Source organism: Leucopleurus acutus (assembly GCF_964270905.1).
Source record: "Leucopleurus acutus genome assembly, chromosome: 5".
Lineage (NCBI taxonomy): Eukaryota > Metazoa > Chordata > Mammalia > Artiodactyla > Delphinidae > Leucopleurus > Leucopleurus acutus.
In genome coordinates this window covers 125,305,079-125,317,237 of record NC_139147.1, presented here as the reverse complement: position 1 = coordinate 125,317,237, position 12,159 = coordinate 125,305,079, and the positions used below count along the sequence as shown (strand labels likewise).

The following is a 12,159-nucleotide window of genomic DNA, read 5'->3' as shown; positions in this document are numbered from 1 at the left end:
CACTTATCTGGTGCCATTTTTCTCCATCTAATCTGTCTACATTTTTCTCCACTTTATTCAACATATTAATCTAAGTGGAGGTATTATGAATTTTTAAAGTACAGTTTACCCTTGAAAGGCACGGGTTTCAATTGCACTGGTCCACTTTTACATGGATTTTTTTTCAATAAATATACAGGCAGGTGGCCCTCAGTATCCACGAATTCCACATCCACAGATCCAACCAATTCAACCAACTGCAAATCGCAAACTGAACACATGCTCTGAGGTTGGTTGAGTCTGTGGATGCAGAACCAGCAGATACTGGAGGGCCGACCATGGGGCTTGAGCATCTGTGGATTTTGGTGTCTGCATCGGGTCCTGGAACCAATCCCCTGTGGGTACCGAGGGATGACTGTGTAATACACATACAGTGAAATGTATAAAGTGTGCTAATCATTAATGCACAGCTTATTGAACTTTCACGTTGGTATATATTCATAAAAGCACCACCCACATCAAGATACATAACACTTCTGGCACTTCTGTCCCACCCAAGCTGTTATCTTCCTCTCGCCCAAGAGAAAACCACTATTCTGACATCAATCACCATCAGTTAGTTTTACCTTTTACTGGACTTCATAAATGTCTTTTGCATCTGGCTTCTTTCACTTAATATAGTATCTGTGAGATTTGTTCCTGTTGTTTTTGTATCATTCTTAGTTATTGCAGTAGAGTATTCCATTGTATGAATAAACTACAACTTATTTATTCATCCTCCAGTTAATAAACATTTGGATTGTCTCCTGTTTAGGGGCTAATTTCTCTTAGATATATACCTAGGAGTAGAAACGTTGAGTCCAAAGGTAGCTGTATGTTTAGTCTTAGTAGATTCTGCTAAACAGTTTCTCAAAGCCAGTTGTGCCAGTTATCAATTTATTACCTCTCAGATCCAAATCCATACTTAATGACCTGCCCTGTGCTAATGGAGCTGGGCCCTGCAAACATTTCTCCTTTGCCATCTGGCACAGTGTTAAGGTTTGTCAGTAGGGAGCACTGGCAGTCACTGCAGGAGAAAGAGGACTCTCTTCCTGGTTCTGATGTTCTCACCTGGAAGATTCCTGCAGCATGTGGCAACCAGAAATACAAAGCACATCTCCATGGGCAGCTTCCTCCAAAACCCCAGAGGTTGACCTTCCAATGCATCACTCCTGGGGGAAGTTTTCCAGCAATGTCCACGGTGTGGCGCCCTTCCATGGATGGCTTCCCTCGGCACCAAGAGGAATGCTTTCCAATGAATGCCATCTGCATAGACCTTCAGCAAACCTCTTCATCATCCAGTGGGTCATGGCTACATAATCTCCAACAAGGTATGGTTCTCAGCCCCCTGGTAGAAGGTGAACGTTGGGACTCATACAGACTTGTTCCTTCTTTGGGTGCTCTGTCTCAGCCCAAGAGGCTTCTCCCGACATCTGCTATAACTATCTTCTTTAGAGTTTTCTTTTCTCCTTAGTAGGTAGTCCCCTCTAATACTTAATAATTCTTTATATTAAAATTTCCTGTCCAAAGTACTGTGTAGTTTCTGTATCCTGCATACACCCTGGCTGATGCATGGATATACCATTTTACACCTCCACAAGCAGTGTATGAGAGTTCCAGGTCCTCCACAGTCAGAGTCCTGTCTACTGACTCCAGTATCTGAATGATCTGGGTGTCTACAATGTTTTCTCTTCCTTATCAATTATATGTTCATGCCTCTTCACAAGACTAGTTATGTTTTACTATACACACACATGGTAAATAAGAAGTAGAGAGACTCCAGATGATGTCATTTGACCCACAGTGTTCCCTCTTTCCTCTGACAAGCAGGTGGGTTGAGGAGTGATCATCTCAATCCATTGAAGGATTGAGCTGGGTTGTGGCTGGGTTTCAGTTTTTACAGGACTCAACGTATCTCCGGTTTATCCCTATTCCTCATGTGTGGATTTTGATTGAGAGCCTTGCAGATCTCTGTCTCCTAAGCCATGGAAGGTTATGGAGAGTCAGCTCTGCCCTTCAGAAGTTCCCGGTCCAGCTCTCTGGACACTGTCCCCACGGAGCTTCAAAATCTGGCAAATCTCAGGAGGAGGCAGGAGCTGGCCTTGTTTTTGAGGCAGACTCTTTCTTCTTGGGAAGGCTTTATTTTCTAAGCACTGTGGGACTTTGGAAGATTTCACTCTGCTTTTTAGATGCATTTAGATTCGTTCCAATACCATGTGACCAGTAAAAGCTTTACTGGTTTCTCTTTATTCCATTAGAAGTCTTCTTTCTGGACAAAGATTGATCATCAGCCAGTGCCCCGAATTAGCAAATGTCCTTGGGGAGGGGAGAGGGAACAGCTGGAGAGCCTCATCTCATTTTGTTGCAATAGGAGAATTGACCAGCCGCAACCTACCACGTCCTACTTAGAAGAGGAAATCTCCTGGGCTTATGAAACTCAGAACTCTTTTCAAACTATTGTCCCTAGCATGTGTTTCAAAATCTTAGAGTAGACTTTTCTTTCTTGACAAATTTCTATCATGTCACTACCCTGAGGCTATAGGTGTCAAAACACGGTTCACGGGCTTCACTGGTGGCGCAGTCATTGAGAGTCTGCCTGCCAATGCAGGGGACACGGGTTCGAGCCCTGGTCTGGGAGGATCCCACATGCCGCGGAGCAACTGGGCCCGTGAGCCACAATTACTGAGCCTGCGCGTCTGGAGCCTGTGCTCCGCAACAACAGAGGCCGCGATAGTGAGAGGCCCGCGCACCGCCATGAAGAGTGGCCCCCACTTGCCACAATTAGAGAAAGCCCTCACACAGAAATGAAGACCCAGCACAGCCATAAATAAATAAATTTAAAATGGAAAAACAAACAAAAAAACCCCCACGGTTCAGTGTTTTTCAAACTGTAGGTCACAACCCATTAGTGGGGCATGAAATCAATTTAGTAGGTCTTGCTAGCATTTTCTCATGAAACAGAATAGAATAGAATAGATCAGAGTGCATGGCACATAGTAACAATAAGTATTGTTTCATGAAATTTTTGTTGCACTTGTGTGTGTATGTCTGTATTCTGGTTTGCAATGTCAAACCTCTTTATTGCTATGGGTTGCAGGCCAAAATGTTTATTTATTTATTTTTAAAAATATGTATTTGGTTGTGCCGGGTCTTAGTTGCGGCAGGTGGCTTCCTTAGTTGTGGCATGCAGGCTCCTTAGTTGCGGCATGCCTGTGGGATCTAGTTCTCTGACCAGAGATCGAACCCAGGCCCCTGCATTGGGAGCATGGAGTCCTATCCACTGTGCCACCAGGGAAGTCCCCCCAGATGTTTAAAAACCGCTGGATTTTAGTTTAAACAGAGGAAGGACGAAGTGGAGAAAAATAAATGATCAGAAACAAATGTTAGTTGAGTATGGACAACTCTGGGGAGAAGTTTGGCCATGAGTGGGAAGTCGATTGATTAAAAGCTGCTCTTCTGGGGGCTTCCCTGGTGGCGCAGTGGTTGAGAGTCCGCCTGCCGATGCAGGGGACGCGGGTTCATGCCCCGGTCTGGGAAGATCCCACATGCCGCGGAGCGGCTGGGCCCGTGAGCCATGGCCGCTGAGCCTGCACGTCCGGAGCCTGTGCTCCGCAACGGGAGAGGCCACAACAGTGAGAGGCCCGCGTACCGCAAAAAAAAAAAAAAAAAAAAGCTGCTCTTCTGGCCCCAGAGAGCAAGAGGGAGCCCATGCAAGTGATGGACCACAAGCATCAGTAACCTTAAGCATCAGAGAAGAAAATCTTGGGAGGCCTAGCTCCTAGAGGGGCTGGGGCAGCTGTGGCAGGTGCAGAGGGGTAGCAGGGAGAGCTGAAGCTGAGAAACGGCGGAACCTGCGTTGGTAAAGCCCATGACAGCCCTGAGAGAAGACCATGGAGTTCCTGGTGCCAGATCACTGGCCAAAGGTCTTGTAGTTGGCACAGAAGAAAGGTCAGCTGAGGGAAAGGACAGGCCTGTGGGTGCGGTGAGGATCTTCGGCTAACCCATCGTTGGCGCTCCAGGGTCAGCAAAAGATAAATTCCAGCCACAGGCCCGAGGAGACTGGGACTGGAACAAGTGCTAGTGTTTTCTTCACCTTCTCCCTGCTTTCCCAACACCACACACACACACACACACACACACACACACACACACACACACAACTGACCAACCTGCCCGCCGAGGCCACCAGACATCGGGGAGAGAGTGGAGGCTCTGTGTTCAGAAGGCTCTGACTCTCAGTCCACTGGCTGGGTTGGACTGGGCTTATGGTCTCCTATGTCTAAAGCAGGGCCAGTGAGACCTTCTGCCCGGGTCCTTGGGAGGCGTGCAGACCCATCACTGTGCCCGTGTCTGGCATGCTGTGAGGGCTCCGGAGCCCAGAGCTGCTTGAACCCCCAGGGTCCGCACTGGGGCAGAGTTCTGGAGGAAGGTTGTGCCACCGTGACCTGGCTGGCTCCTGGCCCTGAAGTCCACAGGCCCCCCGGGTTTGCCTACTGAACCCCAAGACACCGGTGTGGGTCTTCTGTGAGGCGTGGCACTCAGCAAGGTTTGGGCAGAGAGGCTGGCACGGGACGCCCTGCAGCGCATCAGGCATGTTTGCTCTTGTCGCTGAGCGGGGAAGTTCTACCCTGGGTCACAGCTCCGATCTTTGTCCTATTCCAGGAACTGTCTCCTGGCCTCGGGTCTGGCCTAGGACCTCAGGGCCTGAAATTTGGCCTGAGCCCTGCCTGGGTTCTTGACCTTCTATCATGCCCCATGCACACCTGGTCAGCCATGGGGATCTGCTGGAGTTCGGGGAAAGATTTCAGCTCAGTCATACCTCAGCCTATAAGGTTTTCTCCCTCCCTTCACAGCTTAGCTGATTGGTCTTTGCCCATCAAACCCTGGCTCCATCAGCACCTCTCACAGAAAACCTGCCCTGGGCACCTGCCCCTCCCCACACTGGGTTACGCGCCCCTCCTCTGGGCTCCCTCTGCGCCGCCTCTTGATTCCACACCACTTACCCCTCCGCTGGTGCGGAGGTAGGACTGTGCACAGCACCAGCACGTAGTAGGTGCTCTGGCAGCATTTACTGAGGAATGAACCATCAATCCCAGGCCTCCCTTTTCTGCTCAGTGGTCCTGTTCTCTAAAGCTCCTGTTTGCCAGCAGCTGAGCCCTGCTTTATTTCAGGGCGCAAAGAGCAGAAGTGGCAGCCCAAGTGGGATGAACACCCTGTTGTAAGACCCCAGCCATAACCTGCAGGGTCTAATCTCACCATTAGAGAATCCCAGGTACTTGTGTGTGATTACTAGCTGGTTAAGTTCCATTTCTAAGGCAAACAGGTTCTTAAAGCTTTGTGTATGAAAGGGGTATAAAGACAAAGCTTTGACTCGCGTGCAGAGACAACCAGGACACACAGACCCCTGCCTGCCTCCCCCAGGGCCTGTGGTAAATGGAAGGGGGAGGAAGATGCAGGTCCCAGGCCAAGACCAGCCAGTCAAGATGAACATCTGTCCCTCAAGGCCCCTCCTCAACCAGTTCTTTTACTCCCTACCGAGATGAGATACTCTTGATGGTACCCAAACCTTCCCCCGAGCCATGGGGACCCGAGGGGTCCACGGGGCCTTCAGAGCAGCAGGTGGGAGTGGCTGCAGGGGGCACAATAGCTCTCACCAAATGGCTGCTTGGATGCCTGGGGTGCCAACTGAAACCACCATGGCATGAATGACTCAGGGTAGCAAAGTTTCCTGAGACCTGGGGTGGTGGGCGAAGCTCTCAAAATGATAAGGGAATGAGTTCCCCAGATGTGTAAAGCTGGTTCCAAGTCATCATCAAGGTCCGTCTACAAAAAGAACATCCTCAAAAAATGACACTGATAATCTAAACTACAGTGAGATACGCCCCCCCCCCCGCCAATGGCTGTAATCAAAAAGAGATGATAGGGCTTCCCTGGTGGCGCAGTGGTTGAGAGTCCGCCTGCCGATGCAGGGGACACGGGTTCGTGCCCCGGTCCGGGAAGATCCCACATGCCGCGGAGCGGCTGGGACCGTGAGCCATGGCCGCTGAGCCTGCGCGTCCGGAGCTTGTGCTCCGCAACGGGAGAGGCCACAACAGTGAGTGGCCCGCGTACCGGAAAAAAAAAAAAAGAGAGATGATAACAAGTGTTGGTGAGGATGTGGACACATGGAATTCTCATACATTGTTGGTTAGAATATAAAATAGCACAGCTGCTTTGGAAAACAGTTCGGGGGTTCCTCAAAATGTTAAGCATAGCTAGCATATGACCCACAAGTCTACTCCTAGGTATTGATATATACCCAAAAGGAATGAAATGTTCATACAAAGACTTGTACACTAATGTTCATAGCAGCTTTATTCATAATAGCCCAAAAGTACAATCTGTCCATCAGCTGATGAAAGATAAACAAAATGTGGTGTATCCACACGATGGAATGCTATTCAGTCACGACAAGGAGTGATGTATTTCTACATGCTGCAACGTGGATGAACCTTGAAAACATCCTGCGAAGTGAAGGAAGCTGGGTCACAAAAGACCACATGTATGATTCCACTTTCATGAAATGTCCTGACTAGGCAAATCCACAGAGACAGAAAGTGGTTTCCAGGGGCTGGGGAAGGAGCAGGGAATGGGGAGTGACTGCAAATGGGTTCGGAGGGTTTTGTTTGTTTGTTTGAAGAGGGGGGGTGTTATGAAAATGATCTGGAATTAGGTAATAGTGGTGGCTGCCACTTTGTGACTATACTAAAAACCACTGAATTGTCCACTTTAAAAGCTGGAATTTTATGGTATGTGAATTACATCTCAATTTTTAAAATAAGGAAAAAATGACGCCGATGGAGAGGAGTTAGAGGAACTGAAACAATGAAATGGATCGCGAGTGTCGCCCGTCCCCGTCCGTCGCCTCCATCTGAACGAACTTTAGGCCCAGGAACCTGGCACCGAGAGGGCCTGGGGGAAGCAACGCTGGGGACTGGATCGAGGAAGAAACACGGCCCGGGATTCGAAGGGAACGCGGTTAAGGTGGCGGGCTGGGATCGCCTAGGTCGGGGGAGGCGTCTGCAGGCTCAGAAGTTGGCCGGGCGGGAGCGGAGATTTAAAGGCTGGAGTGCAGAGGCTCTTAAAGAGGCCCGGGCGAATTCCCATTCGGCGTCCACTTTAAAGCCAGCTCCGCCGCGGAGAGGGTAGGACCTGGGTAAGTGCGCGGGGCCACGGGGGAGGCGGCGGCGGGGTTCCGTGGCCGGGTCCGCTCGCCCTGCCGGGTCCGGGGCGCTCGGCGCGGATGGCCTGAGCATCGGGCCGCGCGTCCTGGGAATCTGGGGCCCGCGGGGTGTCAGGGTCGCGGCGCCGGGCCCGGCCCCCACTGCGCCCACGGCGGCGGCGCTCTATTTTTAGCAGCCGCTGTTGCATTATAAGGAATGCGCGGCGCGCCGGGCGACCAGGGCGCGCGCGGGCTGCGCGGTCGCTTTAAGGAGGCGCCGGGGCGGGGACAGGCCAGAGCGGCCGTCAGGCCGCGGGCCGGGAGCCGTCAGTCCGGCTGCCGCGGGGCCCGGCGGGCGCGGCGCTCCCTTCTCGCCGGTGCGGGCATGGAGGAGGCGGCCTGAGGCCGGAGCCGAGCCGGGCTGGAGCGCGCGGTGAGCGGTCGGGCAGGCTGGGAAGGGAGGGCACCCGGCCGGGCGCTTTGTTCCGGGGGGGAGGTGTGGCCGCCCCGGGCCCGGCCGCGCTCGCCACAGGCGGACTACGCTCAGGGGCTGGCGGAGAGTGGCCTTTTGCCCCCACGGCAGGCTCCAGCGTGACGGTGTGCGATAGAGAATTCGGAGACGATCGAGACCCCAGTGAGAAGGGCCTGCCCACCGCACAGAAAGCCCCTTTCATGGTAACCGCCCTTGGGTTCCTTGTCTGCCCTGGCGAGAACGCGCGGGGAGGTGGGCGGCGGGAATCGGGTGGATGGAGGCGGAGTTGGGGGATCTTTCCCCTTTTAAAATGGCGTTAACGAGGGCAGGCATCGGCCGAGGGAGTTGTCAGATTCATCTGAAAGATGAAAAGCAGGCTGCTTCATAAACCTTTGCTGCGCCGGGGGCCTGGGTCTCTGGTCACAACCAGGGCCCGGCTCATTCATTGACGGGAGCTGCAGGGGCGCCCACCGAGTGTAGGGCACAGTGCCAGTTACCGCGCCGCGAGGAAGGTAGGGGTGCAAACTGAGCGACAGCCCAGCGTGGTCGGTACTGGGATGAGGGAAGCACGAGGGCTGTGGGAGCAGACAGCGTGGAAGGGCAGGGAAGGCCTCCTAGGGGAGGTGAGGTGATGCCTGGCGGGAGCGTGGGCACTGGACACCAATTAGACTTTGTGGCTGGCACTGAGGTCTGTGCTGGCCAGGGCCAGAGCCGAGGCTGGAGAGGTGGACAAGGGCCACTTCATCCCGGCCCTGATCCCCGGAGCTCTGGGACTACCCCTCCTCCTCCCACCAGCGCCTACTCCGAGCAACCCTCCTTGGGCTTGAATGGTTCTTGCCCCTTAGGACTCACACTGTATCCTGGACCTGACCAGAGAGGGTGACTGACAAGGCTCAAAATTGTGGCCTCAAAAGAGTGACCTCCCCGGCAGCAGGAATGATAAGGAAATCTGACTAAAAGCCCTGAAGCTCCGCTGTAATAACAGCTGCCAGCAGGGCTGACACAGACCAGGCACTTGACGTGGATGTGCTTGTTCATCATTTGACAAGACTCCTGCAGAAGGGCTTTATCATGACCCCCATGTGCAATGGGGAACAGGGGCTAGAAAGAGTAACTTGCGCAAGATCATATCTAGGGTCCATGATGTAGACCCTGCAGCCCCTCAGGCCCCTCTTGTGAGGGTCTGGCTGACCTGGCCTGAAGGCTCCAGGTGCAGCTTGTGTTAGGCTTTGGCTCTATTGCCTTTCACTGGTTGGGTGAAGTGTGGGGTGGCGAGCTGCTGGTATTAATAACTGACACGTGTCAGGGGCTTTGCAGTGAACAAAGCACTTTCACCAAGACAGTTCTTAGAGTTTCTCCTACTTTTCTTCCCAGGAAAGAAACTTGAGCTGGCTAACATTTTTGTAAGTCTCCTAATTTCCTGTAAATCGCATGTCCCTGCTGACTGGGGCTGAAAATGTTCCATGAAAACATTCATGGTTTTGACCCCCAGTCTGTTCTCACTCCCAGCCAATTAGCTTTTCTGTCTGTGGTTTAAGGTGTAGTTTGTCCTTTCTCTGCTAGGTCAGGAAGGTTGGAGCTTTAATGCTCTGGGGTTTTCGAGGCACAGAGTCTGCCAGCCTCTTTGGGGGTGCGGGTGGAGGTTGAGTAAGCCGGGTGCTCTGATAGAAGCTGCCCCCCGCCTCAACATTTCCTTATGGGGGGGCAGTGTGGCCCTCTGCTGAACCCTGGTGGGGCAGTGACAGTCTTCCAGGGCTGCCAGCTCTGTTTGTACTTGCCACTACTTATGTTTTCACCTACCTAAGACATCTTTGTGACAGGTATAACTTTTATTAGCTGTAACCACAGGTATTTCACACTTTCAGTTGATCTGAGCTGCTTATAGAGAGGCAAGTCCATTATCCCTGGGGTTGGTTCCTGAGCTTGAGTGATCACCTGGCACCAGGGAGGACTTCTGGGCTCTGATGGACTGAACTAGCTCCTGGGGTGCCTGGTCCTAACATCAGCCTGATTTACATGGTGACCAGCCTGCCGCATCAAGTGACTTCTTGGGGAAATGTGGCCTCCATTTTATATTTCACATCTGGTGTCATCATTGTCTACCAATGAAGTCCCCCCATATGGAGCGTGCCTCCCTGCAAGCGATTGAAAACATACCTGCTCATGAGCATCACGTAGTTTGCACAAACCATACACATGTGAACGAATTGGGAACACGTTCTTGTGCAAAGCTGGGATGTTCTCAAGGGTCCAAAGAGTGTGCATTGAGTTCCAGAGGCTCTGTACTTACCTGGCCGGGGGCAGGTATCTGGCTGGCTAGGAGGTAAAGTTACCTTTGTCTGGGGATGGGAAAAAGGAAGGAACTGGGTGAGCTCCCTGTGCCCGGGGCATCTGGCAGCTATGCATGGTCTAGAGGCTGAGCAGAGAGGTCGAGCTTTGAGAGGAATTTTGTTGGTGGACTCTGAGGCCTTGCCACCCCTCACCGTCTTGGGTGATGGCCACTGGGCCCTGTGGATCAGTGCGGGTGCTTTTGGCTGTAAATAACGTAACCCAAGTCATAGTGGATTAAGGAGAGCTTAGATCTCCCAAAGATGTTCTCAGCTTTTGTGAAGTCTCTGGCCACAGGGATGGGATATTAGTGCCACTTCCAGCAAGTTCTTGCACGGGACAGGCAGCCAAGAGGGCTGAGTGTTCAGAGCAATGATTTTTTACCTTCTTGGGCCACTGCCTCTTTAACATGCCAGTGAGAAGCCCGAAGAAAAGTTCCTTGGATGTATGAAGTTGGGCATTCAGTTTGGGAGATGTGTGGATCTCTGAAAATGAGCCCTGGATCCCAGGGTAGATCCCTTGCTTCACTGCTGTTCACTGAGGACCTACCCTGGGGCTCTGCCCTCCCAGCCAGGCCAGCAGGCTGTCATGGTAGAGCCGGTGTCAAGAGTGGAAGTAGAGCGGGACGGGTGTCAGTTCTCAGCTTGTGAGTGGAAATCCATGCAATCAGCTAGTGGGTCTGTCTTGTGGAACTCTGACTGAGAGGGCAGTGCCGCCACCTCCTGCTTCAGGCAGCAGAGGATGTTGTCGAGGCCGAGGTGACAGCCATACTGCACTCCCTGGTGTCTGCCATGCATCCCCTTGGTGCCCATCTCCAGCCTTCTAGGTAGTGTTCCTGCTGCGCATAATGAGGCTGGTCCCGCCTGTTCTGAGATTCCCCCGGCCTTCCACTGAGCTCCACCACTGAGCCAAGGGCCTGTAGCCCATTGGTACAATCCATGGCAGCTTTCTGCAGCCATCCCCCTTGTAGGGGTCATGAAGTAGCAGTGTGTATTTAGCTTTTTAATGTCGCTATCATTGTCCTTTAGTATTTTTAAAATTAATTATATGTATTTATTTTTGGCTGCGTTGGGTCTTCATTGCTGTGCGCGGGCTTTCTCTAGTTGTGGCGAGCGGGGGCTACACTTTGTTGCGGTGCGCGGACTTCTCATTCTGGTGGCTTCTCTTGTTGCAGAGCATGGGCTCTAGGCATGTGGGCTTCAGTACTTGTAGCTCATGGGCTCCAGAGCGCAGGCTCAGTAGTTGTGGCACACGGGCTTAGTTGCTCCGCGGCATGTGGGATCTTCCCGGACCAGGGCTCGAACCCGTGTCCCCTGCATTGGCAGGTGGATTCTTAACCACTGCGCCACCAGGGAAGCCCTCCTTTTGTATTTTTGATAGCTTTACTCGGTGGAACCTGGTGATGGCCCGATGGCCAAATGACAGTGGGGGTCATCATTGGTTGTGAAATGACATTCTGGGTCTCAGAGAGGCATATTTTCACCTACGGAGCCTGGCATCTGGCCACCTAAATGGATAAAACATCGTGATTTGGATCTGGGTTGTGTTGCTAATGAGAGTTTGGACGGTACCAGGAAGGGATTTGGCTGTGCGGTGTGTGGCAGTAGAAGGAGGGAGGGGGTATGGAGAGTTCAGCGCTGTGATTCAGGTCCTCTGTGACCGTTGACAGGGCCTTGGGAGAGTCCTGTGCTGCAGGGGCCCAGGCTCTGTCTGCGACTTCTCTGCCCCGCCCTCAGGGTTGTCATGGGGATTAGATGAAACACACAGATGAGAACATGCTTGGGAGACCAGAAAGGGCCGTAAGAATTAAGAGCATTATCAGTATTCAAGCAGCCTTCAGATAACAGAATCATAGACCCAGAAGGGGCCCCTGGAGCATATTCAGTCTCAATTCAGACCCAGGAGAGCACATTTCTCATAGTGATGAGGGAGATGGTTTTAGGTGGGACACATTTTAATAGTTATATGTATATATACACACACTTACTTATGTGTACTATAAAAATACAGGTATGACATCAAACCCTTTTTTTTTAAACTGGCTATTTTACTCAGATTAAGGCTGAGTAAGAATTTTAAGTTAAAAAGTATGGTGATTTTAAGGTAAAGGTGAAACCAGTAATAGTTCAGTAGTAGACAG

General features: G+C 52.0%; 1 protein-coding gene across 3 annotated transcripts in view; it reads left to right on the top strand.

The window, feature by feature from the left end:
* Nucleotides 1–7,059: 7,059 nt before the first annotated feature.
* Nucleotides 7,060–12,159, top strand: part of MRAS (muscle RAS oncogene homolog) — a 58,331-nt gene continuing 53,231 nt past the window's right edge. Inside the window, exon 1 of one of the 3 annotated variants that reach the window (XM_082840363.1) lies at nt 7,060–7,213. The gene's annotated coding sequence lies outside the window, so the exon portion shown is untranslated. Of the gene's footprint in view, nt 7,214–7,547; nt 7,895–12,159 lie in introns of those variants that run through there. The other 2 variants (XM_082840364.1, XM_082840362.1) reach the window with 2 other exon arrangements.